Raw genomic sequence first — 14,662 nt, 5'->3', positions numbered from 1 at the left:
GTGCATGTTTAGTTGTAGTGGTGCCTGGACCCTCCGTGACACGGAAGAGAGGGAGGTTGGGAAGGGTGAGCTTGGTCTTGCTCGGGGCTGCATGACCCCCACCAGAAGGGCTTTTCTCGGGCTGTCTTCTGTGTCTGCTTACTCAAACAGAGGACTTGGTTGCATCATTTTAAAGCATCCGGAGTGGCACATATCTCTTGCTTGGCATTTACTTCAAAGGGCAGCTAGGTCGCTTGTGCCCCATTTGTGGTTGGCCCCGGCTTTATGCTTATTCTCCTGTCCAGCCCACGAGGGATGGAGGAGTGTGTTGTTTTTGACTCCCGAGAAGAGTCACAGCATTAGAGATCAAGGCAGAGAAAGCATTGGGGCCCCTTTGATCAGACTATGTTCCTGACTGCAACAGGTATGAGCCTGACCTTTGCCCTACCCTATTACCCTATAACCCCTGAGCTGTCATTACAGAAAGTAGACTGGGTGGCAATGATTTTGTGCCCTTGTGGAATTCCAGGCAAGTCAGTCAGAGGCAGAGAGACATCACGGAATGTCTCCCAATGGGACACAGATTCAAGAACAAAGTATCTGGTCACTTGTACCATGTCCCCTGACCCTCTTTAATGATTGTCCCAGGAATTTGAGTAGATCATTGTGTCAGTTACTCCCCTCCCCCAGAAGAAAGCAGCTCTAAAAGGCAGGCATGATTTGGGCTCACAGTTTAAAGGCACTGTCCATGAAGGCAGCGAAGGCCTAGGAGCGTGTCGGAGTGTGGTGCAGATGCTCACATTGCATCTACCTAAGAAGCAGAGAGAAGCCAGGTTGTGGTGGTGCATGCCTTTAGTACAGCACTCAGGGCCAGAGGCAGGTGGATCTCTGAGTTCAAGGTCAGCACAGTCTACACAGCAGTTTCCAGGAAATCAAGGGCTACACAGAGAAACCCTCTTTTGAGGGGCAGGGTCGGGGGCAGAGGGAGATGAATGCTGGTGCACAGCCCATTTTCTCCTCCTTTGTCAATCTAGGGCCCCTGATCATTCAGGCTAGGTCTCCCCACCTCATTAAACCTAATCTTGAAATGCCTTCACAACAGTGTCTCTAGGAGATCTGTTAGGTTGATACTGTTTACGGTCAGCATCACTAAGCAGGAGAAAGGACCATTAATGCACAAAACCGAGGTCATTTGAAAGACTGTAGAGGCCACAGGCGCTGCCATAGGGCCAGCTGGTACCTCCTCTGTTTTAAAATACTTTTTGTTCTTACGGTGGCAATGGTGCTCTTAATTCATTTCTAGAACCTCGGCTTTATATACCACTAACAGTCCGGGGCAACGTAATGTGCCTTCTCATTTGGCGGATCTACTCCTCAGTGATGGGTGGCTATTGGCATTTCCATTCTGCCCTGTGTCAATATTTGCTGATGAAGAAATTGAGGCTCTCAGTGACAGTGTGACTTGTCTAGGATCCCAGCTACCATTAGCTAAGTTTGCCATGGAGCCAATGATCCTTCTTTCCAGACAGTGCTGCCATGGTCTACTGTTCTGGAAAACGTGCGGGGGGAGGGAGCTGCCATGAGTCACTCTTCCTAAGCGACTTTACTTTTCACTTGCCATCATCAGATGCATAGAAAAGATGGTAGTGCTCAGTGGCTGGGGAGATGGCTCAGTTGGTAAAGTGCTTGCCTTGTAAGCGTGAGGCCCTGAGTTCAGTCCCCAGGATCCATGTTTAAAAACAAAAAAAAAACCAGTCACAATTGTATTTTTATTGCTGGGGATGTGGAGACTGGGGATATCTGGGGTTTGCTGGCCATCTAGCTGACAAAACCAGGGTGGACAGTGACTGAGAAATGACACCAATGCTGTCCTCTAGCCTGCACATGTGTGTGTAGGGACACTCATCCACACATGAATGTTCCTATGCATGTGCTCACTTGTATGCAAACACACACACACACACACACACACACACACACACACACACACGCACGCACGCGCGCGCACACGCACACACACACCTGTTGAAACTACAGAATAGTTTATTTTTTCTTGAGTGGAAATTGGAACAGATGTGTGAATACTAAATGGATGGAGCAGGAGGGAGTCACCATTTTGAAGGCATCATCTGCATTAGGTGATGGCAGAGTGCAGCCATAGGCATGCTGAGCCCGTCCTGCCGAGAGTGGATGGATTCTGTTGCTTTGTAGCACACACATAACACCAGTATCCCTGAAGGAAGCCCTCCTAACCTGTATCTTCTGGAGTCCTGCACTTGTTTCTTGTCGGCCACAGATATTAAACCACATGTGAGGAGGAGGAAGCACACAGTCAATCAGTTCTCAGCATGAGCGGGGGTGAGGGGCTGGGGGGGGAGAATATGAAAGAGAACAAACATTTTGTAGGAGAAACCAATATGAAAATGTTTATTATGTGCTCAGGGAAATTCAGTATGTGGCTTGAAGCTGTAACTGCCATGTGTTTTGTAGTTCTCCTGGGAGGGCACATGAAACATTGACAAGATGCGCTCAGGACCTACAGATGTGCTCCACTGCGCCATCTTCCTGCATCTTTTGGTGAATGAGGAAGTTGTTTCCTCTTGTGAGCTCTCAGCATCCCACTGGGAAGAGATGCTGTAGCTTAAAGTAGCTTCTGATAGCTTGGAACCGCAAAGAAAATTGAAACAAATGTCACATACCCCTGAAATCGACAAATGCTGTTACAGCTCAGAGACCCAAAAAAAAAAAAAAAAAAATTGTTTTTTTCAGTCAGACCCTCTTGTGTATGGAAGGTCCATTCCTGCAGATTCAACCAAGTAGGGATGGAGAGAGTCAACTTTTCAAAACACTGCGTCCATAGCAACCCTGCACAGACCTTTAGCCATTTTACCTCAAATACTGGCATGTAGTAACAGTCTGTAGCACATTATGTTACCTTAAGTATAATCCCCCACAGGTGATTTAAAACTTTGGCAATAGGTGCAGAGTTTCTGGGCTGAACCCTGCCCTCTTACACCTATGACTTCAGCATATGTGGAGTTTTGCCTTCATGGGGAGTAGGTCCTAAAAACAATCCTCCACAGATATTGAGGGTACTTGGACCTTTTCTTTAAAAAAAAAAAGGAAGAAAGAAAGAAATGTGGGCAGTTAATTTACTAAATATATATCCTAAGATAAGCAATATCTCAAAACCACTCTGCCTCAGTGATTCGCTTAAATATTTAAAAATGTAGTGTGTGTATGTGTGTGATATTTTTACTTCAGGTGGCTTTCGCAGTTGTTCTCTGCGTTATATTTTGAGGCAGGGTGTCTCCCTAAACCTGGAGATCTGTAATTGGGCTAGACTGGCTACCTGGCAAGCTCTCAGTACTGTCAGCTTCTCTGTCTTTTTCTCATAAAGATGGAGGTCAAGTACTGCTTTCACTTAGGAAGGAGACAGAGGGATGGGAGGCCTTTGTGGCTATAAGGACAGAGAGGAAAAGGCATTTTGGAATGAGCTCAGCAGGTGCAAAATCCTGCATCACCCTGAACGCCACAGCCCCCTGTGGTCAGGGAAATGCTACCAAGAACTCTGTTCAAAAACGTTGCCCTGCAGTAGTGTTATAAATTGTCTGTATAGGCCCACTGAGAATTACATTTTCATAAGAAAATGTCTTCTGCAATTTGTGATTTCCCTGGACGTTCCCAACTCAATGTGTGTTTTGAAGCTCCTGTGTGTACTGTGGGAACAGACTTAGGCAGGCCTGATTAGCTTGTCAAGTTACTTGCTTACATTTTTAAAAAATTATGCTTTGTAGTTAAGGGGAGCATAAAAGCATCAGAAGCTACTCAGGTGGGGTCCCGAAGCGAGCCTGGTTTGACGTGGAAGGCTCTCTCAAGTGTTCCCTCTGTGCTTTACAGCCCTGTGCAAAAAAATCATTTCCTTCTGTGCAAATGAAAAGTCTTCAAGTTGCAACTCACTCTGAAGAAAGGCCTGGATAAGGTGTGTTGGCAGCCCTGCTGCTGGACCTGGGCTTGATGCAGTTGTAAGTGAGGGAGCTGTTGGCAGCCACAGGGGTCTTGCCTGCCTTCTCTCTTCCCTGGTGTGGAAGTAAAGGAGCCTGATCACCCAGAGGCCTTCAAAGGAGGTGACATCAAGCTGGGGGCATACGCTGCACCGAACTCGTAGGCAGAGAATTCTGCTGCCGACAGCCAGATGCCCAAGCTCGGTCTCCTTATGGATGAGGCAGGACCAGAGAGTACTCTAATGGGAAATGCCAAAATGCAGATTTATTTGTTTTTTTTTCTCCTTATTTCTGTGCTATTTATGATCTGCCAGCAGGAATATTTCATGGCATCAAAACCATGGCCAGAAATCAAAGCTGAATACATATGTCCACAGATTTGCACGGACACACACACACACACACACACACACACACACACACACACACACACACACACACAGTTCTGTATCTCCCAACCCTGATACATATATGGCTTTTCCAAAGGGAGTATTGTATGTTGTTTAGTCTTGAAACTTCTTTTAAAGATAGGATGTCATTTACAATCCTTAGCCATATGTTTACTTAGACTTAAGAAACATAGGCTAATCTCTTTCTATTTTGAGGAGTAATAAATTGAAAAGATAATTACATAATGTGCTGCATAATGTGACTCTGGCTTGAGCCATATGTGTTTAATTTTAGAAAAACATGCGTGATGACAGGTTATGAAAGGATGGAACTATTTTAGTCTTTTTAAGGATTAGAAGCATGTTTTCCCGCCCCCCCCCCACCAAAAAATAAGTGCCCTCACCAACTCCCCCTAGCTCAGGAAAAACAATCCGGTATAAAAACCCAACATAGTGCACTCTACTGACAGAAACTAGTGTTTGTGGTGGCCACTGGCAAAGGAAATTCAAGTTAGAGGACATGTTACATCTAAGCTCCTGAAAATTAGATGCAGACTTGAATGAGCTGGGGGACCGGGTAACTTGATGTTGCTACTGTCCCAGCAGAGGCGGGTGGCAGGAGTGAGCCGGAAGCGGCAAGTTCTGAATGCCAACAGAGATTGGACAGGATAGCTCTCAATTGAGCATGGCAGCCTGCTGGATGCGAATGTTAAGCTGGGTATAAGTGATCATGTTTTGGTCCTTCCTGGTGCAAATGTCTTTGTAGCACTTTGGATACCCAGACACTGAACTTGGTACCCAAGATGCAGGGTCATTTCCCACACTGCCCATTGGACTGTAAAGCAAGTGGGAAACCTGTACACTGACATGGTTTGAAGTCACCTCCAGAACCTGTTAGTTGGCCTGTGACATGGTTCCAAGCCGCAGGCAGAATTGTCAAGTGTGTCTGACAGAATGATGACTTCCTACAGAATCTGTATCTCTGTCCCTGGAGCATGAAAGAAGGAAGGATGCCTGTGCATCTCCTGGGCTTGAAAGGAGGTGGTGACGCTAGATGCTGTGAGTGAACCCAGTGGTTCATAAAGGGTTCTTCAACGCTGCAGAGGGAGGCTGGAGAAAGAGCTGAGGGGGTGGTAGCATGAGGAGGGCTTTGCCCGCTAGGGCTCGTTTGAAAGTGGAGGAGCAGAAGAGAAAGTAGAAGGTGCATGGGCAGCTTCTAGAAGCAGGAAAAGGTAAGGAACCTGCCTGTCCCCTAGAAGGGATGCTCGCACTGACTTGTAACTCACCGAAACTTCTTACAGCCAGATTTGTGAGTCCAGAGACTGTAAGAAAGGAGAATGTTTTGTTTATACTGTTAGGCAGAGGACAGAAATGATCCAGGGAAGGACCTCATGTCTGCTGTTTTGTGAGGACCAGAATAGCTGTCACATATGTCTGAACATTGATGTCAGGGGGAAGCTCTAAAAAAGTGACCCGTGTCCAAATCCTGGACCCAAACCCAGACACTCTCTTGTTTAACTGGTCTGGGTTGTGGCCTGAGCATCAGAATTGTGTCAACTCCCCCAGTGATCCTGAAGGGCAGCTGAGCCTTCCCATCAGGTACACCTCTCTTAGCTCCTCATGTCTGCCTCCTCCAAGAAACTAGAGGGGCGGACTTTGCCTCAGCTTGCTTTCCCATGTGTGAGATGGGAATCCAGTGACATCCTAGGGAGGCTTTGTATAACCCAAAGATTTGGGCAGGAGAGTGTCAGCACGGCAGCCGCTTGGTGAGCAGTGGCTGCTGGTATTCTGGTAGAAGACATAGATCCTGTCGAAACTGCTGGCTGGCCTGCTTACCTCTCTTGTGCATTTGTAATGTTGCCGGTCATGTTTGGAGGTGACTTTTGTTACTATACTCATTCCACAGCAGAGCTGGGAAACCATCAAGAAAGTTGAGCCATTTGTCCAAACTTCCATTCTCTGAGGTCATAGGAAGTATATCTGACTTTCACTTGGGTCTCACTTTGAGATGTAAGCCGTGCCAGCTTTCTCCTTGTCTGTAGCGAATGCACCCAGGTGCTGTATATGTGAACTTGGAAGTTAGCTCCGTGCTGGCTCACAGGGGCCCTTTGAGGCGTTTCTCAAACCATTAGTCGTGTCACTCCTGTTGCCCAGGGTAGCATTTCTTCCAGATTTTGTCTCTGCACGTGAACTTCATTGCCCTGTTGCCTGCCGTCAAGGAAAAGGAGGCTGAAAGCCACAGGAATGATGCTTCTCAATAGTTATAGGCTGTTTGCCTCTGTCTGCCGTTTAATCTAATCTCAGGTTCAGTTGATACTATTGATTAGTTTCTTTTCAAAACCCTGTGCAGCCTCTGGGGCTTCTCCATGTGCGGTAAAATGTTATTCTTCTCATACATGAGTTGAGAAGAAAAGGTGAAAGTATACAATTAATTTGCCTGCACTTTACTGAAAATTGTATGCTGGATTTCTGTGAAATGCTGCACAGAACAATATTCCAAGCAAATTATTGTTATTTACCATGACTTTTGCCTGCGTATTTAAAGTCAACAATTATGTTTCTTTTTTCTACTTAATGGCCTTTGTACACATTTTTAGAAACCTGGTCAGGTGTCACTATGAAAATCTGCAGCTTTGGCCTTGATTCTTGGGAAACAAGTTAACAATGTCACAAGTAACAGCTGAGTCCTGTTTCTAAGTAACCCACCCGCTCTGTGAGGTCCAGTTGCCCATCGCTTACTTGAAGGTGAGAATCCCGAGGCCATATCTCTGTTTTGATTGGTTCCGTAAACGTGTCTCACCATCCTTTGCCAAAGTATAACTGTGAGCAAATGTTCCATGTGGATCTCACTGAAGAAGGGCTTTTCATGGGATGCTCTTTCTTTGCATCCACTGAAATGGGCAGTTTTTGTTTTTGTTTTTGCGGGTGGTGGTGGTGCAGATGCAGATTCCATGATTTAGAGGGGAAATGCTCTTCACTGTAGAGGAGGAGCCCCGGGGATCTGCCCATCTCTACTTTCCCAGGTAAACCCTTTGCCACCTAGGCCATCTTCTTGGGCCCCAGCCCATGTGGAAGCATGCTCCCCCCTCCTTCTTGTGTTGCTTTTGTTTTCTTAGCCACTGAGCAGCCGTCATCATGAAGGCAAGCGTGGGGACCCATGTCGGTTTTTTAAAGCATCCTCTCCAGCCTAGTAGTCGAGGTAGAGTTTGGTTGTGCCAGGGTTTCCACCTTGGTGTTGGCACTAAGAAGGGCCTTGGTCTTGTCACCAGCAGACTGGCAGGTGTCCATAGGCCCTGCCTTAGGCTGTCTGTATTTCATGGGTTGGAGGAGGTTGGTTTTTGTTATCCCTCTTCCAGATGACTTAGTATCATGATTTGAGCAGTAAGTGTCTCCTCCCAAAGCCTCATGTGTCAGAGATTTGGTCCCCAGTGCAGTGTTCAGAGCTGGGATTTGAGGAAATACTGACTCAGTTAGTGGGTAAAGTCATGAATGGATTCATAATTGGTTGGCATTATTGATGGATGGTGAAAAGTAAAAAGTAGAGACTTGGTTGGAGGCCACTGAGGGTGGGACATTTCCTTGAAGGACGGTTTCTCCTGGATCTTTCTTCCTATCTCCCTGTTTCCTTGTTCTAATGAAAAGGGCAGTTCCCTCCAGAACAAGCTCCAGTCACCATGATGTCCTTCCTCACACGCACGCACACTGCTACCATGATGTTCTTCCTCACCATGCACGCACGCATGCACGCACACTGCTACCGTGATGTTCTTACTCACTACACACACACACAAACACACACATACACACACACACACACACACACACACACACGATGGAAGAAGCCAAGCAGTCATAAGCTGACCCCTTAAAAAACCATGACAGAGTGTGGCTAAGAGTTTGGAAGAACACAGCCAATTGAGTGAATGGATTTCAAACCACTTTCAAAATCAGGTGGGCAAGACAAAAGTTAGGCAGAGAAGTGAAGACATGTAAAAGTTAAAGTACAGATATTGGCCATCATCTGCTTACCTGCAGCCTGAAGAAACAGCTGGGAATATTTTGTCCCATTTACCTTCCAAGATGGATATATTGAAGAGGAACAAAACATTTCAGCTATAGCTAAGATTCTATGTAAGTTTTTTCTCTTCTCATTTTACAATATTAAATTCCATACTACTTTTTATGTAGTTATGTAGTTATGTGTTAGATATACAGGTAGAATTTTTAGAATATTTATATAATCTCCAAATATATAGTCAGACTGTATTGTCTCCTGAGTACCTTATGCAGTCACTGAAGAACCAAGAATCTGAGAAAGGGTTAGAGTTGAGAGTAGAAGATCCAGCTCTCACTGCTCCTGGTCTGTACGGGGAACTGTGTTGCCATCAGACCAAACAAAGAGCCTGGCCAGCTCGGTCCTGATGTGGGTGTTAGCCTCTTGACCAAACCAGAGGAGCCTCAGCCTCAGCTGCTTGGTAGAGGACGATTTAGAAAGGGGAGACAACAGTGGGTTCACCCATCCTAGCTGTGGGGTTCTTTACAACTTGCCTGGGCTCAGTCTGTGATTGGTCCCTAAGCCATTCACTCTCAGGGACCAACATGACACCAAAGGAAAGTAGACTAGAAACCAGTCATGGAAGGCTGGGCTGTCTTCAGAGGAAGGAGGTGTTGTGCTCTGCATCCCGAGGTGTGCTCAGCAGCTTTTGCTCTGCCTTTTTCAGTCAGTGTGAGAAATGCCATCCACACCAACCAGTACCCTCCATGGCAGCTGTCTTCCTCCCTGTTGTGCAACATGAGATAATGCCAGCAGGCACTAGAATCTAAGCTGCAAGTAGGAAATGGGGGCCTGCTTTCTGTTCAGTGTATCTGGAACCCTTTTGAACTTTCGAACTGCTAGTACCCAGGGGACAGTGTGCAGGGGACTTGATAAATATAGTGTTGAAGTGAATGCATTCACTCTTGTATGTAACAGGAGACACATGTGACTCCAGATAAGCATTTCTTAAAAAGCTAAACTTGTAAATGCCCAAGTTGTTTGAGTGGTGGAAGGCAAATTCAGAATATAAGGTCTCATTCTATGATGGGAGACAGACCCACCCCCAGAAAACCCAGCTGCAAGCTTGTGGCTTAATTCTGCTGAACACTTTGGTGTTTAGGAAATTCTTGAAAAGGAGTCATTTGTTTGACCTTACTTTATGTCCTGCTTGGATTTGTTGGAATTACTTTTCCTGTGTGTGCTTAGTGTTTGAGCACATTCACGAGCGTCCAGGCATGTGTGTGCAGCAGGGTTGTGAAGCCAGAGGACAACTTCCACAGTTCTGGCGCAGGTGCCCTCTACCCCACCCCCACCCACCATTTTTTGAGGCAGGGTCTCTCAAAAGTACAGGATTCTCAAAGTAGGCTCTGCTGGCTGGGTGTAAAGCATATTGTCTGACACCTGTCCCCTTTTATTACATTTGTTAATTTATGTGTGTAGGTCCACACATGCCGTGGTGTGCATGTGGAGGTCAGAGGCTAGATTTCAGGTTAGCGTCCACTTCTCTCCTGCCATGTTCCAGGGATTGAACTCAGGTTATTAGGCATGGTGGCAGATGCTTTTATCCATGATTCATCTATGGGCCACTTAAAAAAAAAAAGAGGGGAAAAACACCATGGATCTTGGGAATCAGACTCACATCCTTATGCAAGGCGAGTATTTTCTCTACTGAACTGTTGCCTAAGCACTGTAATATTTACTTGAGATTTCTTAGCTAAGTGGGTTCAACAATGGAAAGTTTTCCCACCTACCCGTTGCCTATATGGCAGCTTTGTTCTCTCTACAAACTACACTGTTATTTTTTTTTTGAAGTTACTTTTATTTCCAAAGTATCTTTTAAAGAATTTCTAAAGTTCTATATCCAAATTAAGGTAAACACGGAATAATAATTATACACAAATTAATCAAAGAACTGTGCCTTATAAACATTCAGCCCAATTAACCACCTGCCTTTTAGATGAGATTCATAAAGAATTTGAAGTAATTTCATTACCTGGATCAGCCAGCTAATGCCATTCTTCCACTACTAGTGATATATATATATATATAATATTTCATGTATTTGCAAATTAAAAACAAAAGTATGTATTCAGTCTTCAAATTGTTCAGGATAACCTGCAGTGCTATTCTAGGGGAAAAAAAAAAGAAAATGTAGTGTATGTACAGGCAAAAGTTTAGCTACCTTCAGATTGTGGGCATAATTATTAATATTACCTCAGTTATGTTTGGTATCAAAGTGTCTACTTTCATCATTGTATGTGTACATATGTGTATATGTGTGCACATGTGTGTGGGTCTACTACATGTTCATGTGGAGGCCAGAATTAGATGTTAGGTGTCCTCCTCAATTATTCTGAGCCTTGTTTTTGTTTTTTTGTTTTGTTTTGTTTTTTGAGATAGGTCTCATTGATGCTGGAATTTGACTTGGCAAGACCTAGTGGCCAGTGAGCCCCAACAATCCTCTTGTCTGTTCCTCCTTAGCCTTATGCTTTTGTGCCCAGTTTTTTCATGGGTCCTGGAGGCTCCAAGCTCAGGTTCTTATGCTTACATGGCAAACAATTTTCTGACTGAGCCATCTCTCCAGTCCCCAACTTCAACCTTTTTGTCACTGTTTCCCTCTTTAAAATTTTTTTTATTTAGTTATTATTATTTGTATAGTGCCCTGCCTGCATGTAAACCTGCACACCAGAAGAGGGTATCAGGTCACATTATAGATGTGAGTCACCATGTGGTTGCTGGGAATTGAACTCAGGACCTCTGGAAGATCAGCCAGTGCCCTTAACCTCCAAGCCATCTTTTCAGCCCCCTGCGTTTACCTCTTAATTGCCTTTAGATTAGAAGGTTGATATGAAGGCTCCATGGCATTTGCAAGGTGGGTATCTGTCCCACTAGCAGAAGCAAAAGTGTCTCAGTGAGTCACTGAGTTTCTGGGAGAGTACTGGGCGATACGGCACAGTAGTGGAGGCTCCTAAGAGGTGGGGGTCGCTAGTTGCCGAATGACGTTCTGGCCTGTTGTGCTTGACCATGTCAGTGAGTCACTGCCCTTCTCCACCTGCTCTGTCTTATCTGCACAGTGGAGACTCAGAGGGCAAAGTACCATCAGGCTCTCCTCAGGCATCTGAAGGAAGGTTCTTAAACACCCCCCATCTGTTAGCAGCACTTCTGTCTGGGTGGACGCTGGGTCACTGCAGTCTTCATCACACTAGGCACCTGAAATTTATGAACTACAGGAGAGATGAACAAATTCTTAGAATTTTTAGAACACACAAATAACTCCTCCTGCTGGGTCCTGATTGGATTTTTAAAAAATTTATGATCTATATTGAAAAAGTCTGGTGGGGAGATGAAAGATCCTCCCGTACACTCATTGTACAAGACAATGTTCGTTTCCATGACATTGCCTTAAGAACAGCTACTTTCTTGAATCTGTTTTCGTCGCCCATTGGGATTCCATCTGAGAACATATTCTACTGATCCTGTTAGAAATGTTATCTGTTTATGCCTGAGAATTCTTAGGTGCACACGTGCACACACATGTACCTATTTGGACACTATGTGGTCACACACATGCATGCACACATGTACATGTTCTCATGCACTATGGCTGTTAAGTTTTCTGAACCCAAATAACTCAAGTTTCTTTCCTAACACAAAAAGCCACTTCAACCAACAGTTGAAAAATAAATATTATAATCAGTGAGGCATCACAAATAACTTTTATGTCTAAATCAAGCTATTAAATGCTTTTTTATTTTTAAGTAGATAGGGGAATAAAATAGCTGTATAGTTCATAAAGTGGTATGCCATTACTGCCTGCTGTGCCCGAGAATTACGCCCGCTTTTTACACTCATGAAGTAAAAGCAGATTAGAACTGTGATCAATGTATTATCCTATATTTCTCATTGTGCTTTGTATTTCCTTTTTGAGCACCTTTGTAGACTAAATGGCTACTAATGACATAATTACACTTGTTTGTCACCTCCATAATGCATGATTTCCTATCTCATCGTGAAGATGTAAGTTAGATAAAGGAGGAGTTTTGGCAGGAAGACAAAGTGCCGTGATTTATTAGAGGCCAGATGTGGTTGTTAAAAGCTTTTCCACAGAAGGCTCCATTGACTGACGTGAAATGGGAGCGGAATCGCTCTGCGAGCCCAGCCCGTGGCTCTAGGCGTGAGTGACATCGCTGCTCTGGGAAGCAAGGGAAATGAGGCACGCGCTCATTGTTGTGTTCAGATTGTGTGTTAGAATTTAAACAGTGAGAAAGGTTCACATGCGCTCATACCAGCAAAGTAGGTGTTTAAGGGAAACTGATGAGACAGAAGTGCTGATGGGGTTTTCGATTTGTGTCTTGCTTCGTATCAAGAACTGAAATATCTTATGTTTCTGTCAAGTTTCAAAGAGGCAAGATTCCCACACTGTTTGAAAAGAAGAAAAAGAAAACCGAGAGAGGTTAATGTGAGAATTGAGAGCAATCAGAAGCAGTGGAGACAAGATACCACTTAAGCACTGTTGACAAGCGTATTGCACACAGGCTCGATATATAGACAGTCAGATTAGATGGATGCCTCCAACCAGAGGGGCCCCATTTCTGGTTTTAGTGTATTTGCACATACAAAGCTCTGTTAAAATAATGTTAAGACTCTGGACTGATAGAAGCTACGAAAGATTTGGAAAGTGTTTTCTAGCTTTTGGAAGAGGAGAAAAGACAAAGAAAATGGTCACATATCAAAGCTAATCTGTGGCCAGAGGGAAGTGGCCTTCGTCTTTCTTTTTTTCTTTTTTCTTTTTCTCTCTCTCTTTCCTTATTCCCTTTCTTTCCCTTTGCTCCCTCCCCTCTTCTCACCTCTCTCCATCTTTCCTCTGTCCTTTCTTCCACTGTTTTTTCTTTCCCCATTCCTCCCCCATCACCACCTCACTCCTATGGAGCCAAGTTTTACTGAACACATGGAATGCTGGACATAGAATAGATATAGGGGCCTTCCTGTCTCTTCCTGGTTAGACAGAAAGTTATTAGAAATAGTATTCATGAAAGAAATCAGAATATCATATTTTCAATGAGTTTTGAGACCAGTGAGGATTTTGGTGGCATGTCCTTAGTATTGTGACTTCATTTATTTTCCCAGCTGAAAATCGAGTGTCTTCCTATGTTTGCCATGATGTGCTGGAGGATTGGTAGCATGTGCAGGAGACAGTCCTGAGCATATGTCCTGAGCATATGTCTATTTTAATGATACTTGTTTTTTTCTTCTCTTCCTGTGTCTGCTCTATATCTTCCATTCAGCATCCATACGCCTAAGACTTGTTACATTAACTCCCACAGAACGCATATTTAAGAAGTGTGTTAGCCCAGCCTGTTGCCACATCACTACTTTGAAAGCTGAGGCAGGAGGATCCCAAGTTCAAGGTCAGCCTGGCCAACTTAGGTATTCTCTCAAAATAAGCAAAAAGAAGGTGAAGGCGTAGCTCAGTGGAATGGTTGTCTGATGTGCACAAGATCCTAGATTCAGCCTCCAGTACAGGAGCAAAAAGCACAGGTTGGATGCATCACAAGAGCCAGATTGTTGAGTACCTTACTTTTTGCAGTAGAACATGGGCAAACCCATTCAGGTACACAGAGCTTTTAGACTCAGAGGCTGCAGAGGTGTCTCTGTTAATAAAGTATCTGCCAGATAAGCATGGATGCTTAACTTTGAATGCGTAGTATCTATATGCAAACGCAGAGAGATAATTTCTCACATCTCTAATCTAATCACCATACCAAGGTCCAAGGCTGCTGGTGGGTAGTCTAGTCAATTGGTGAGTGTTAAGATCTCAGCTCTTTTCCTATTTCTGTGACAAGATACAATTAACAGGGCAACTTACAGGACAAAGCATTTAATGGGGGCTTATGGTTTCAAAGGGGGGGGTCTGTGACCGTCGTGGCAGGGAACGTGGTAGTAGGTGTCAAGCATGACAGTGGAGCAAGAGCACAGGAGGGAGGGAGGGAGGGAGGGAGGGAGGGAGGGAGGGAGAGAGAGAGAGAGAGAGAGAGAGAGAGAGAGAGAGAGAGAGAGAGAGAGAGAGAGAGCGAGGAGAGAGAGAGAGAGAGAGAGAGAGAGAGAGAGAGAGAGAGAGAGAGAGAGAGAGCGAGAGAGCACACACTAAGGATGGTGTGAATAGTTGGAAACCTCAAAGCCTATCCCCAATGACACACCTCCTCCAACAATGCCAGCCCCTAATCCTTTCCAAACAGTTCCACTAACTGGGAACC

General features: G+C 44.8%; 1 protein-coding gene across 9 annotated transcripts in view; it reads left to right on the top strand.

Moving 5' to 3' along the window:
- Foxp1 (forkhead box P1) overlaps positions 1 to 14,662 on the top strand; it is a 602,856-nt gene that overhangs the window by 165,505 nt on the left and 422,689 nt on the right. Inside the window, exon 1 of one of the 9 annotated variants that reach the window (XM_051154980.1) lies at positions 7,284 to 7,395. The exons of the other annotated variants lie outside the window; for them this stretch is intronic. The gene's annotated coding sequence lies outside the window, so the exon portion shown is untranslated. Of the gene's footprint in view, positions 1 to 7,283; positions 7,396 to 14,662 lie in introns of those variants that run through there. 9 annotated transcript variants of the gene reach the window in all.

The sequence above is a fragment of the Acomys russatus genome, chromosome 13 (assembly GCF_903995435.1).
Source record: "Acomys russatus chromosome 13, mAcoRus1.1, whole genome shotgun sequence".
Taxonomy (NCBI): Eukaryota; Metazoa; Chordata; class Mammalia; order Rodentia; family Muridae; genus Acomys; species Acomys russatus.
Note: the sequence above shows the minus strand (reverse complement) of the source record. Positions and strands in the feature narration are given on the sequence as shown.